The sequence below is a fragment of the Heterocephalus glaber genome, unplaced genomic scaffold (assembly GCF_053883595.1).
Source record: "Heterocephalus glaber isolate CG9 unplaced genomic scaffold, H.glaber_assembly_v1.0 deba00001461, whole genome shotgun sequence".
In the NCBI taxonomy this organism is placed as follows: domain Eukaryota; kingdom Metazoa; phylum Chordata; class Mammalia; order Rodentia; family Bathyergidae; genus Heterocephalus; species Heterocephalus glaber.
This window is the reverse complement of record NW_028258308.1, coordinates 47,745,285-47,761,230: the sequence shown is the minus strand read 5'-3', so window position 1 is coordinate 47,761,230 and position 15,946 is coordinate 47,745,285. Positions and strand designations below refer to the sequence as shown.

General features: G+C 37.7%; 1 pseudogene; it reads right to left on the bottom strand.

Moving 5' to 3' along the window:
* Nucleotides 1–10,123: 10,123 nt before the first annotated feature.
* Nucleotides 10,124–11,049, bottom strand: LOC101699353 (olfactory receptor 14C36-like; annotated as a pseudogene).
* Nucleotides 11,050–15,946: the final 4,897 nt, after the last annotated feature.

The following is a 15,946-nucleotide window of genomic DNA, read 5'->3' as shown; positions in this document are numbered from 1 at the left end:
GTTGGGCATTGGAATAAGAGGCAGAGGTGGGGGAGCTGGAAGACAGGCTCCAGCTGAGTGGGGCTCTGGGAAGCAGGGGAGGGAACCTCGTGGGCCTGGGACAGGCAGCCGGGTACAGTCCTGAGCACTGTTCTGGACCCTGGGGAAGATTCACCATTGAAGGTCCTGGATTCAGGCAGTGTGAGAAGTGCCAGTGTCTGGCCATCAGCTGAAGAGAAAGCACAGAGCCAACACACAGCCTGAAACACTGGGATAATCACACAAGCCAGACAGCCTAGAGTGTGCATGAAGGATGCCAGGGAGTAGCGTGATGAACACACACGTCTCCTTGCACTTGGTGTTGTTTAACTGCTCACACCTGTGATCGGTCCTCCTTGATGCCATCAGCTGTGTGGTTGTTTGGTTGGATTAATGGTGTGGATTTAATAGTAAAATAGCTACTGAATAATAATATAGAAGTTAAAAGAACAACATTTTCATATGTTTGAAGTAATAACACATCTGTGTATCATGATGGTATATCGTCACCTTTTATGGGAACCAGTATGAATTTGGAAGCCTGTCTTCCCTTTCAATTTCCTTGATGAGTTTAAAGAGTAATGCTGATAGTTCTCCTTTAAATGTCTTGTAGAATTCAGCAGTGAAGCCATAAGAACCTGGGCATTTCTTTATTGGTAATTTTTTTATTACATTTTCAATTTCAGTCATTGTAATTGAAGTGCTCAGAATTTCTATATCTTCTTTATTTAACTTTAGCAATTCGTATGTATCTAGGAATTTGTCCATTTCTTCTGTGTTTTCCATTTTATTAGAGTACAGGTTCTGAAAGTAAGTATTGATGATCCTCTGGATTTCTGCTGGGTCTGTTGTGACTTCACCTTTTTTGTTCTTAATTGCATGGATTTGAGCCTTTTCTTTCCTTTTTTTGATAAGGTTGGCAAAGGGTTTATTCATTTTATTTATTCTTTTGAAAAACCAACTCTTTGATTTGTTGATTTTTTGTATCATTCTCTTAGTCTCCATTGCATTGATTTCTGCTCTGATCTTTAGAATTTCCTCTCTTGCAGGAGCTTTGGGTTTGTTATGCTCTCTTTTGTCTAGGAGCTTGAGGTTATTTAATTGAGTTTTCTCTCTTTTCCTAATATGGGCATTCAGTGCTTATGAATTTCCCACATAGAACTGGTTTCATTGTGTCACATAGATTCCTGTATGTTGTACTGGCATTATCATTTACTTGTACAAATTGTCTAATTTATTCTTTAATTCCTTCTGTGACCCACTGGTTGTTCAGGAGGGTGTTATTCAATTTCCACCTGTTTGTGTGGGTTTTGCAGTTTCTTATGTTATTGATCTCCAATTGTATTGCTCTATGGTCTGATAATATACAGGGAGTAACTTCAATTCTTTTACATTTACTTAGATATGTCCTATGAGCCTATATGTGGTCTATTTTTGAGAATAACCCCCTGTGCAGCCAAAAATAATGTATATTCTGATTTTGTGGTGTGGAACATTCTGTGCACATCTATTAAGTCCATTTCTTCAAAAGATTGGTTTCATCAAAAAATTTTGTTGTTGATTTTTTTGTCTAGATGATCTGTTTATTTGTGATAGTGGGATATTGAAGTCCCCCACTACAATTGTAATAGTGCTTTTTTGTTTTTTCCTGTCCATTAATATTTGTTTGGTATGGTTGGGGGAATTTGTATTGGGTGCATATGTATTTATGATTGTCAACTCTTCCTCTTGGATTGTTCACTTCACAAGGATGTGGTGACCATCTTTGTCTGTCTTAATTAGTTTTGGTTTGAAATCTAATTTGGCTGCAAATAAGATTGCTACCTCTGCTTTTTTGGGGGTTCCTTTGGCATGGAGAACTGTTTTCCATCCTTTTACTTTAAGTCCATGAATTTCTTTTGTAAGTTAGATGTGTTTCTTGCATACAGCATATTGTTGGATTTTGCTTCTTAATCCATTCTGCCAGTGTATTTTTTTTGATTGTTGCATTGAGGCCATTAACAGTAATGCTTATAATTGATGGATATTGACTCAACCTTTTCATGATGTTTTACTGTTGTTGGCTTTTTTATTTCTTATTTTTCTCCCTTTCCCTTTAGTTTCTTACCTTGCCTAGTGGTTTCCTCAGTTGGGCCTCATTGTCTTTTTGTAGGATATTGTTTAAAATTGTTTGGAGTGCCATTTTGGTGTTCGTAAGATTTCCCAAGTGTTCTTTGTCATGGAAGTATCTAATTTCCACATCAATTTTGAAGGATAATTTTGCAGGATACAGCAGTCTAGGTTGGAAGTTATTTTCTTTTAGGTCTTGTGATACTTCACGCTGGGCTCTCCTTGATTTGAGGGTTTGTGTTGAGATGTCTGTTGTGAATCTGATGGGCTTTCCTTTGTAGGTGATTTGTTCCCTTTCTCTGCTTGTAGGAATTTGTTCTTCTGTTGGGTTTCTGGGATCTCTACTAGTATATGTCTAGTTTTGAATTTTTTTTAATCATGGCTAATTGGAGTTCTACATGCCTCACTTATCTGTATGTCCAATTGTCTACCTCTGTCTTTGAAGTTTTCTACTATTACCTCTGTGAACAGTTTTTTTAAAGTCAATAGTACTTTCTCCTGCTTTTTTGTGGACTCCTAACTTTCTTATGTTATTCTTCTTTGCATTTTCTAGCAGCTGGATTGTTTTCTCGTGGTCCCTTACTATTTTTAAGAAATCTCTGCTTTCATGGTTATCAACTGCAATCCTGTCTTTTGTATCTGATATTCTATCTTCACAATCCCTTAGTCTGCTGTGAATACTTAGAACTTACTCTCTTGGATAGCTGTTTGAATCTCTTTCATAGATTCCATTTCTTTCTCATGTTCAGAAATCATGGTTTCCATTTCTTTATTAAGCTGGGTATTCATGGCTTCTAACATGTTACTGAGCTCATATATTGTTTTATCTTTCTGTTCTAGAGACTCTAATCATGTCTTTCACTCTCCTCACCATCTCTATAGTTATCTGGGAGATTATTTCTGCTTTGAATTTTTCTAGAGCCTCATTCATCTGTTTTGTTACTTCCTGTGCTATCACTTCAGGGCATCCAGGTGGTTGATTATCAGACTTTTCCACCTCATTTCCCCCAGAATTTGCCTTTTGTGAGGTGAATCTCTGAGTTTGTGCCTTGCTTAAATGTCTCCTCACTCTTGGTTTCCTGGTTTGATACTTTGAAGTTGATTGTTGTAAGTATCTTTGTTGCTTTTCGTTAGAACCCTTATGGAATGATTGCTTCTCAGAGATGTCATTCAGATATAGCTGGTCTTTAGGTTTTGAGTCTGTAGTGGGTCTGAGGCTCTCTCATTTTCATTACACCAGGAAGGATGACTGGTTAGACCAATCACAACACCTTAGCTCAAGTGATACAATTAGAGACATAGCATCAAATACATCTTAGAAAATGACAATTTTTGGTAGTTATTAAACTATCAGCTTTAACTGTGTGAATTAAATAAAAATTGAGGACCAACCCAACATATATTTATAGAGAATAAACTCTTCAATACAGCAACTTTACCCTTCAGGATGTTGAGTTAGAAGTAGTTGGTAATGGAGGGATAAGTAGGTAAAAGGATAGAGGAAGGTTAGCAGTGAGGCCAGAGGACACAAGTGAGAGAAGGAAAAAGAGAAGAAAAGAAAAATAAAGAAGAAATATGAACTAGAGCCAGAACAGAAGGACAAAGGGAAATGAAGAACAATGTGGGACAGCAAGGGAGCAAGTGAGAGAGAGAGAGACAGAAAGAGAAGGAAAAAGAGAAAACTAAAAATTTGAAAAGAGTAAAACAAGAAAAAAAACTAAAAATAAGTCCAGATGATACTAATAATAATTTTGACAATAACATATAAAAGATAAAAATGAAGGGCCTCCTTCAGGGTGTTTTTGCTGTCACAATAGATGATGTGGGCAGCAGTGTGCAGAAATAAGTCAATGAGTCTCAGCAAGCCAGTCACAGACCAGTGAAATTCAGACAGATTCCTGGCTGCAAGTCCCAAGTTTATCTCCCTGTACTTCTGCAGGCTTTAACTCTGCAAGTCTCTACTGTAGGTTCCAGGTGTCCTTCCCCTGAAGATTGTTTAGGTTGTGATGGGAGGTGATGATCCCTCCAATTTACCAAGTATGGTGGTCTGGTGTGCCTTTGTTGCAGAGATTCTTTTTACTTTTCCAGTGCCCTTCAGTTTTCATCAAGGAGCCTGAGAGAGGCACTCTATCTATTCACTTCTGCAGCTCAAGGCAATGGCCTTTATGACCCCTGTGCCTGTGTAGTATGGAACCAACTAGCACCACAGCCAGGAGCCCAGAGGTGGGGGTGGGGGTGGGGTTGCAGGTGCCCATATGCCAAAGCTGCTTGCTGGTGGTCATATTGAGGGTTCCACACCCTCTCTTTGATCACAGGTGGGCATGGTATGCTGGATGGAGTGGGGCTCCAGAAGGCCAGGGACCTGTCAGCTCCTGTGCCTCTGTTATTTAATTTCTTGATGATGGCTTTTATTTCTTGTGTTGGAGGAAATAAATGGTTGCTTTTAATTTATTTTTATCTAATGAACAGAGATTTTGATCATTTTTTTCATATTTACATTTGTACATCTGAGATGTGCTTATTCTTTTCACTTGACCATTTTTGATTGGGCCTTTTATTTTTGGAGGTATAATTTCTTTGATATACACATATATTAGATATTACTCCTTTGTCTGAGGAATACTTTGCAATGATTTTTCATCCCCTAGGTTTCATCTTTACTTGGTTGATTATTTTCCTTTGCTATTCACACACTCCTTAATTTGATATGATCATGTTTATAGATTTTGATCTTTTTTTTTGCTACCAGGGATCAAACTTGGGTCCTTGCACTTATGGGGCAGGCAGCACAGCACTGAGCTAAATCCTGAGCCTAATTGCTCTTGTTTTTATGTAATTTTGTTAAGAAAGTCTTGCCTACACCTATGCCCTGAAGAATTTTACCAACTTTATCTTTCAGCAGGTTAATTGTTTGTATTCTAAACCTTAATCTTTGATCCATTTTATTTTTCCTTCAGTGAATGGTGAGAGACACGGATCCAGCTTCAACCTTCTCCATAGAGATTGCAAGTTTCCCAGACCATTTTCTAAAGATGGTGTCTTTCCTCTAAGGTATGCTTTGGCCACTTTGTCAGAGGTGAGACAGCTGCATCATTCTCTGGATGTTTCTGAATCCTCTCTTCTAGTTCTTTGGCACATATGACTGTTTTATTGTTAGTACTGTGTCATTTTTATCACTCTAACCTTGGACTATAACTTGAAGTCAGGTATTGGGATGCCTCCTTTTTTACTGTGTTTGCCCAGAATTGTTTTTTTCTATTCTTAGTCTCTTCTGGTTCCATATTAATTTTGGATTTTTTTCTCTACTTCTGTAGGTAATGCCATTGGTATTTTGATTGGAAAAACTTTAAATCTATCAGTTTTGGAAGTATGGTTATTTTGACAATATTAATTCTGCCTATTTAGGAAGAAGGGATATTGTTCCCTTTTCTGATATGCTTTTCAATCTCCTTTTTTAGTAGTTTTCATAAAAGTGTTTTTTAACTTTCCTGTTTAGGTAAATTGTAAGGTATTTGATTTTTCTTGATGCTCTTGTGAATTGTTTTTTGTTTAATTTATTTCTCCTGAGTTTATTATAGGTGTGCACAAATCCTATTGATTTTTGTGTGCTGATTCTGTATCCTGCTACATTGTTGTGAGTGGTTATGAATTTTGCAAGGTTTTTGGTGCAATTTTTTGGTCATCTATGTAAAGAATCAAGACATCTGCATATCATATTAATTTGACTATTTCCTTTTCTACATTAATTCCTTTTGTTTATTTCTCATGCCTGATTTTTTTCGAATGATCTTTTGAGTACAGTAGTTTGCAGAATTGGTGATAGTGGGCATCCTTTTCTTGTTCCTGATTTAGAGAGAAAGTTTTCAGTTATTCACCTCTGGTTTGTCATAAGCAGCTTTTATTAGATTCATTAAGGTCTTTCTGTGTCTATTTTCTTTGGGGTTGGGTTTTTATCTTGCTATAGGTCTCTCTGTTTTTCTAGCTTCTCAATATTTTTTAAATTCCCATACAAGCAAATATTAATATGATTCTTAATTTTATCACTAGTTGAGTGACTTTCTCCTCTGTTTTTGTCTCAACATAATTATATATAAATGGTAGGTAAACAGGATCTCCTGCATTTGAATGATTTGAATGTAACAACTTCATTGATATAAGCTATGTATTATATAGTCTGATAGAAATTATTCCTCAAGAATCATTTAACATTTGTAACAATTCAGTAATATTTTCCAGAGATGTGTTTCTCATATTTGTTTCTATTTTCCTCTGATTCAGAGTGATAAATGTATTAATGCATTTTTAAACAATCGGAGACTTTTTACTTTGTGCAGGTGAGAGCTCTAGCTGAGCATCCCCACAGCCAGGCTTCGGGGCCAACCCCAAATGTCAATTGAAGAGATGAGCTGCAGTGAGGGGAGAGAAAGAGCTTTGGTCAGGAGACCATGACAGGAAGGACAGACACAGCTCAAGATCACCTGGAAGGAGCCAACAGACACTCTGAGGTTAATGGATAAGGGAAAGAAAGCAAGGATAGGGGATTCCATTGGCAGGGGATGTTGCTTCTCAGACCCACCTAGCTGGGTCTGGCAAGGTCTCAGCTCAGGCTAGATCTGTGAGGGGCTGAAAGGAGTTCACCAGGCCTGAGGATGCTATCATGCTGCCAGGGGAACTTGGCTCCTGATTAGGGGAGAGGCCTTCCCTCCTCATCAGGGTTCACTGCTCTCTCTGGGTTGAACTTCCTTTGAAGCACTCCTAATCCTGGAATCCAAGATGACTTCAGGGTGAGGGCAATGACTGGAACTTCACAGTGCAGTTGTGGGGTTGTGGAACAGAATGTGGCAACAGCTGGTGCTTGCTTGTCCCAGCATATTTTGGAAGCACCTCAGTGTGCTCTATCTTTGGGAAGGACATCAACTAGGGAAATGTAGATAATGATCTTGTGCTGACAGCTCATAGACGGAAACTCCCTGAATGTGGACCATGCCTATGTACAGAGCTCAACAGGCAGCTCTCTCAAACTTTAATGCAATAAAAGAGATTGATATAAACTGAGACATAGATATTGGGCTTTATCCTGAGTTTAGTAACCCATAGAACATTTTTAGGCCCAGTACTTTTGGCATTGTTAAAGTTTTAAATTTTTATTTTATCTTACCTCTTTTTAATTTATTGCCAGGTAGTTCAGTCAAAGGCCTGATCTAGGGCCTAGGTACTGGATTATTTGCCCACTTGCCACTGAAAATACTAAAGAAAACCCCCAGGAATTTGTTTACAATTTGATCTAAGAATAAAGGCAGTCATTTAGCACCTTGGAGCACACACAGCCCCCATATGTAGAAAATGGGGAGAAAAGACAGGAAACAGGCACTCACCCATGGATGAAGGCTTGGTTTTCCAGAGGAGACAGGGAAGTTTATACTTTCCTTACTTCCAGGGATGATGGGGAAGGGTCTCCACTCTTAGAATGAAGAAGCTGGATTTTTTTATCTTTAAAAATTTATATCATTAAAGATCCATTTTGCCTCCAGACTACAGTTTCTCTTGAGTGCAGTACCAGCCTGTCATTGTTGTAAACACATATAATCTATCCAACTCTCCAATGGAAGGGGAAAACTCAATCCCCTCTTTGAAATGGCCACAGTGCCATGAATATTTATAAAATATAGCTCCCTGATGGGGCATTGTATTAACCTGTTTTCTATTATTATGAAATATGTGAGTCTGGGTGCTGTATAAAGACAGTAGGTTCCTTCAAGTCACAATCAGGAGGCTGCAAGTTCAAGATCACATAGTTCCCTCAGCTCAGCCCCCATGGGGGAGGCACTGGCAGTGACCTCACAGTGAGAGGTCATTGGGAGGAAGTTCATGGTGACACAGGAAGCAGAGACAGAGCAGAGTTCACGTTCTCTCAGAACAGCGCCCTCTGGTGGGGACTAACTGGGGCTCACAGTTAGGGGCAGCACCCAAAGACCTCACCCTGGCCCACTAAGGCCCCAGATCCAGTAGCTCCAAACCATCCTGAGCTGCGGCCCATCACGTAACTGTGGGTAAACCACATGTGAGAAATGAAGACATCCATGAATCTTCCATTTCCATCTGTGGAAAATGTATCCTCCAAGAAATACAGTGTGAGCACAAAGAGGCTTTGGGTACATTAGTCATAGCTCCTCGGTACCCTATCCAACATTAATATGCCTGTTCCTTTACTTGAGTTTATTAGCTCCACTACCAATTTTGACAGCAACATCATCCTGAAAATGCATGCATATTTGGATACAATATGTTTTACATGATAAATATGTACAGTGTTGTCAATTAGAATGAGGAAATAAGCAAGAATAAAGGTATAGTTTTTCCATAGGACTTCTACTCTATTTCTTCCTAGTATTTCATCATGTACATCATAGATTTTTATTGTTACATGACATTTTCTTATTTTTCTCTCATTCACTCACTGGTGCATTAAGGGACAGCCTCATCCATATACTCTGTGAGGACATTGGCAACAGGTTTCATATTCCATATTCGCTATACAGTTTTAATATGCTGGTTAGTGTAGTGTCCTCATAATCTCACTTTCTGAAACCCCCATCTCTAAATACAAGAGACCTTTGGGGGAAATTTGAGATGGAAAAACAATTTGGACTTCTTCTCTAGTATCCAGGTCTTTTGCCTATTCCTTGCTTATAGTAAACTCATCCAAACACTTTAGAAAGGATTGCCTTTTTGGTTGGGTCTTTCTCTGCTTTGGGGATCAAGGTGATGCTTCCTTCCAGGGATGAATTTGGGAGTATTACTTCCCTTTCAATTCCATTGAAGAGTTTAAACAATAGTGGCAGCTGTGGGGAAAGAGGAACACTGCTCCACTGCTAATGGGAGTGTAGACTGGTGCAACCACTGTGGAAATCAGTATGGAGATACCTCAAAGAACTAGGACTGGAAGTTCCGTTTGACCCTGCTATTCCACTGCTGGGGATCTTCCCCAAAGAATTAAAAGAATCATACCAGAGTGGTATATGTGCACCCATGTTCATAGCAGCACAATTTGTGATAGCTAAAACTTGGAAACAGCACAAATGTCCATCAACTGGAGACTGAATAAAGAAAATGTGGTTTTTTAATAAAATGGAGTACTACTCAGCCATAAAAAATGAGAAATTAGAGACATTTATAGCCAAGTGGATGCACATTGAGGCAATACTCTTAAGTGAAATAAATAGGACACACATGTATAAATACTGAATAGTTTCTCTGGTGTGAGAAACTGAAAGTGTAAATAAGGACTAAATGTATAATAATGTGAAATAGGAAGAAAAGGGGCAAAGGGGAAGGAAGTGGGAGGGCTAGGGGAAAGGATAGACGGGAATGGGATTAATATGAGAAAATGGAAAAATAGGAACAAAATCTTTGTAAATAGGGAGGAATGGAGGGATTGAAGGGAGGGCTGGGCAAGGGTGAAAAATAAAAACCAAGAGAGATTATGTAAAGGTGCAAATTTCCAATGATGAATGTCATTATATTGTATACCTAAAATGTACCAATGATTAGAATGAATAATCGATAATGTAAAATAGGAAGAAAAGGTCCAAAGGGGTAGGGGTAATGGGAGGGGCAGGAGAAAGGAAAGAAGGGAAAGGAAAAATGCTGAGAAATGGAAAAAATGGAAATAAAGTCTTTGTAAATAGGGAAGGGTTGAGGGTGTGAAGGGAGGGCTAGGAATGGGGAAAAAATAAGAACCAAGATGCATTATGTAAAGGTACAATTCCCAATGAGAAATGTAATTGTATTGTATACATATAATGTACCAATAAAAGAATTTAATAAAGTTGAAAAAAAAGAAAGGACTGCCATTGATATATGTTGTGTTTAAATTTCTAAGTATTAAATTTACACAAATGGTATGGAATACCTTTAATTAATTATAGGCATTTATTTCCAAAACATGGCTATGACTATGTTGGATAGAAAATGTCTCCTTAATTCACCATACATCTCACAAATAAAACATTCTTGCCATGAGTTTCCTGATGACACACTTTATCTGTTCATTTCTCAGACCCTGGATAACAGGATTGAAGAGGGGGGAATTACATAGTAGAACATAGACAGGACCATGTCCTTTACACCAGAAGACATTGCAGAGGGTCTCAGGTAGACATAAAAGGATGAGCTGAGGAAGACAGACACCATGAGAATGTGGGGGGCACAGGTAGAGAAGGCCTTTTTCCTCTCTGTTACTCCTGGAAACCTAAGCACAGTGGAGAAGATGTGAATATAAGACTTCATGATATAAACGAAGCATCCACCACCAATCACCAGAGCAGAGACAAGATTTGCAATCTGGTTACTGAAGGTGTCAGAGCAAGACAGCATCAACAGAGAGGGGATTTCACAGAAGAGCTGCTGGACAGCATGTGAGTGGCAAAAAGGCAACCTGAATGTGTTGATGGTGTGCAGGGCTCCATAGATGATCCCACTGAGCACAGCAGCTAGTGTGCTGTGGACAGGCAGGTGAGGGCTCATGATCACAGGGTAATGGAGGGGCCTGCAGATGGCTGCAAAGCAGTCATGAACTATGAAGTTGAGAAACAGTACTTCTACAAATCCAAAGAATACCACAAGGAAGACCTGAGCTGCACATCTTGCCTTTGAAATGGACCTTGTGCCCAGCAGGTAGTTCATGCAGGAATTAGGGACTGTGACAGAAATGTAGCAGGAGTCTGGGATGGACAGGTTTCTCAGAAAGAAGTACATGGGTAAGTGAAGGCTTTTGTCAAGTGTGGTGACAGCAGCAATGATGAGGTTTCCCATTATGGTCACCAGGTAAACCAGAGAGAACATGGCATAGAAAACCTGTAGATCCTGCATGCCAGGAATATCCATGAGGAGAAAGTCCATCATTGTGGTGGAGTTGAACATCTGCGGGCAATATGGCTTGTTCCTGAGAAGAGAAGACAGAGGTGCTGAACCCAGGAAGATGCAGGCTGTGAAAGGTGCTTCTTTCATGTGATACTGCAGAGATGTTCCTTTCTATATTTTACATTTATGCTCTAATTTATATTGGATATATATATATATGAGATTCATTAATGATTTAATATTTCACTAATTATATACCTACTGCTGCTATCAGTTTTGTGAGTAGTAAATATAATGGAAGACCCTGAATTTCATGGAATTTATATTATTTTAGAAGAGAGTAATGCTGTACAGTTAAATATTTCATGAAATGCATAATATTTCCAATAATTTGGGTGGTCCCATGAAAGGTTACCAAGGTATGTACTACTGGAAGAAAGAAGGTAACCTGAATATTGTAATGATTTTTGGACTGCAGAAAGGTGCCATGAGAATAAACTCACAGATTTTAAATTTTTCCTCCAAAACGGGTGGGTTCTGTTTTGATTTTGTGTTGTTTTTCTTCGTATAGAGAACACCAGTATTTATCTTTTGAACAGATTTAATTAATTAGGTTATTGCCCACTATTTTCATACTTTGGTTAGAGGGAGAGACTGAATTGTGGAGCTAAAACCCTAATCCTGTAAGACTTAAAACCAATACTAGAACAGTAATTTTATCCTGAGGGAACTAAGAACATGGCAAAATATATACTTGCTAAATCATTTTCCTGATTGGTAGGCTAAAAGTTTATTATGTGGAATATTTCTTTCTTGTAAAGAAGTGGGAATTGACTAATTTGGAGATTCACACATAGGATGGATATGTACTTGAAGAATTGCAAGAAAGACATTTTTTGCTCTGTCAATCAATACACCTTAGGGCCAGGGATTTAGCTCAGTGGTGCCATACCTGCCTCACAAGCACAAGAACCTGAGTTCAATCCCCAGGAACAAAAATAATAAAAATAAATTAAAAATTAATAGACCTTAAAGATCTGATGTCCTGAGAGCATTTTCTGCAGTTCTAATTATGACATCATGCCCTATATTAAACATCTGTTTCATGGATTCAACCTTCCCATTAGCATTGGTGTGCTCATGCATCACTGTATTTAATGACTATAATCTTAATCTCCTCCGGTTTAAAGTTGAAATTTCCATGACTACAAAATTTATTATTTATCCCAAATGAAAGATTTGTGTGACTAACCACACCCAGTGTGTGCAACTGAAGTTTAGAAAGGAAACTCCTGATATACACAGTATTTAATGTTTTCATTAGTAGTTTGCTATGGCTTGCAAATATACAGACATGTAGTTTTCAATTTGGAGTGAGGTATAATTTTATTGATATAAATAAGTCTAATATACTGGATTTAAGTAACAGTTTTTTTTTTCTCTTGAGTAAAATTTCTTGATGGTAAAAGTATAGATGCTAAAAGTTTACATTTGTACAAGCAAGACAAATCAATATATTTCCTGGATTAAATAGCTTTTCCCAATCAGTAAGTAGTCCACTTCTTACAGTTTATTTAAGTTTTATGATTAGTCTTTTTCAGAATGTATTACTTGCCTGTAAAATAAGTGCCACCTGTGTCTCTTCTATTTCTGCACTGAGAGCTTCCCCAAACAGACTGCTGCTTTCTTCAGGAGGATCAGCTCATACATTGTGATGTATTACAATTGGTATGAATCTTCAGATTACTTCAAGATGAAGTCAGTGAAGATTGGAAACTTCAATTTCTTCAGATTTATTAATTTGTGAAATAATCTTAGTTGAAAAGGCAGCTTCCTAAGTGACACATTAATAAATATTTTAGACAGCACATGGTTTTGGATTTAAAAATTTGGTTTGGGCTGCGGATTTAGCTCAGTGGTTCCAGCACCTGCCTTGCAAGCACAATTTCCTGAGTTTGGTCCCTGGTAAAAAATAAATATTTGGTTTGTCCTCTGCCAAACTGCTTACTAGGGTTCCAGCTTATTCTCTGTTAGCAAACTGACTATTAAGGCATTAATGTATGTTTCAGATATTTATTATACACTAAAATTCCCAAAACTATTATGCAATTAAAATGATAGACTTTAAAAACTTTAATTCATTGATATTGTACTATGTAGGTGTTTTCACATAAAATATAAGGCTCATCTCACACCTCAAACTGATCATATTTTATAATTAATCTATTTAATCCTTTTTTGTACCCATTGTACTTTACATTTTGCTGTTAGTAAATTCATCCATCTTGATAATAAATTAATCTACTTTTTGGAATGAAGTAGTATCCATTTCTTCCAAATAGAATCATTAAATTCGTATCATTCTGTGTTCACTAATAAGACAATTTTCTTTAATAGAAAATAATTATAATATATAGGCTTTATGTAATAAAATGAAAGGTTATTTTTTGGACTTTGCAGAATTTTTTCAAAAATCTATTAATTAAAATCTCAGTTGTGTTCCTCATGAAATCACACGTTTACATATTCAGTCTTTAGGCACTCAAGAAATTATGATTGACTAACATTTCTCAACCTAGGCCCAGCTAAAAATGATTGACTGAGAAACAATACACTGTCACCTGTTATCTTGACACAATATGGCCCATTTAAGAATATTTTAGAACAGTTGCAATATTGTGTTTTATGTGCATTTCATTATATTTATGTTCTTTTATTTTTTTCTTAGATATCATTTTCCTTCTCAGGAGTTTTAGATGGAGTCTCCTATTGCACTGCTAAGAGATTTGTAGAATGGGTAAATAATTTTTGGTTAGTAAATTTTTCAGTAGACAGTGATACAAACACTGTTCTGAGACCCTTCGCCCACCTGTTCTGCCACAGTCTGAATGGTGGGGTTGATGCTGGCTCCTGACCTACTCCTTCACTGCTTTCTTGCTTCTAATTCATAGTGCCAAGCTGTCATTTTCTTTTACATTTAATGATCCATTCAGTTCTATGAAATATTTCATGAATTTTTACTGAAATATTAAACTAGATGAACTTATATCAGCACTTACAGACAGTTTTATTTTAATTTGATCCATTCTATCTTCACAAATAAGGAAGGAAGTCCAAAAGAGTGAACATAAAGCATCAAATGGAAAAAGGAAATAGTCATCATGATATGAGTAATAATAAACTACTCACTCCACACTGCAGTAGAGAGACAGGTCTTCTACCACTTTCTGCCATGTAATGTGCAAATCTAGTGGAACCAATTCTTCAAAGTAAACATCATTGCTTTCTTCATTTAAATACTTCAAAAGGAATTTTATGGTCTAAATATAGTCAACAGGGACAGATTTATAAAAGTATGTGACAAAATTCTGACATTGTTCCAAGTAAGTGCTTTTCGAAAATAAGTTCAAACATCTGCAAGTCCCCAGAGTCTCAGCAGAACTCAAGCAAAAATTGTTTCTCAGTGGTAATGAATTTAGCCTAAACTACAGATGTGGACAAAAGAAGGATTTGTAAATCTGAAAATTTTGACTTCAATGATTTTATTAAACTATCAAGTTATTGGCTTTTTATTGTAGTGAGAAATGCTGCAAAGCATCACTCTGAAGTGATGGTTAGAAAAAGTACTGTGGTTAAACTTAGCTACAAATTGAGTACTTCGTCTCTTAAAGATTTTATGGATACTCTAGCTATACAGCAATGTTGCAGAGAGATATTTATTAGCACTAGAAAGCATTTGAATAGCTATGATAAGGAATATATCTTATAGCAAATAAGATCGAGCCTCCTTTAGTAAGGCAGGGAGTGTGTCTCTGGAGTGCATGCACTGAGCTGACCACAGGGCTACCCTTGGCTGTTTCCTTCAGGTGCTGTGATAGCAGGTGGCACTGTATGAAAATAGCAGTCAGTCTTTTCACCACCTGAGTTTTCTATTCTCCAGCAGGGAGTCATGCTGCTATGCCAGTGATGTTTCTTGGTCATTACTGGTCAGTATTTGATATGCATTGTTTCAAAATGTCTAAATAAACCAGAAAATCAAATTCTACTATTATAAAGGATAAAGGCTGCTGGTGCTGAGGTGAATGTGGGAGAAGGAATGGGATTTAAATTAAGTAACCAGATACGCTGCTATAATTTTTGGAGGTTATAACTAATAAAAGGAACTCAGGAGAAATATAAAATTTTAAAATGCAGAGTTCAGTTGTGTTAAGCATATTTGCATTATTTTGTAACAGATTTCCAAGTTTCATCTTTCAAATCTGAAATGCTGTAACAGTAAATAACAACTCTTAAATAGAGAAATACTTTAACTTAAAACAGTTCTTGTATTTGTAGATCCTTTTTAACCTCTGAGTCATGCTTACTCTTGTATGCAATACCATGCTGACACTGTTTTCAACATGTATAATCTATGCAATTCAACTGTGGCAGTGGAAAATCATATTCATCCTCTGATCTGGCTATAGGGCTATAAGCAGTTAGCCTAATTCAGCTCCATAATGGTCATATGTATTTTTTAAACTATAGCAAAATACATGAGTCTGGGTGCTTTATAGAGACAGTAGGTTTCTTCAGGTCACAATCAGGAGGCTGCAAGTTCAAGATCACACAGTCCCCTCAGTTCAGCCCCTGTGGAGGAGGCATTGGCAGTGACCTCACAGTGAGAGGGCATTGGGAGGTGTCCCGGCCCGCGGGTAAGTCAACGGAGACCCTAGAGGGGGAGCGAGGATGAGAGGGGATGGGGGACACGAGAGATGGAGACAAGACAGGTTTCTGATCAAGTCTCGTTTATTGCGGAAGCTGCTACAACATATATACCGTAGGGCTAGAGGGGAGGAGCAAGAGGAGGGTACTGGGGCTACTTCCTTGTTGCCAGGTAGATTTGCAGCAGGCCCGGATATGTCCGTAAAAGGCACTCAAGAGTTCTGGGGGGGGGGCAAGGCTCCCCACAGGTCCT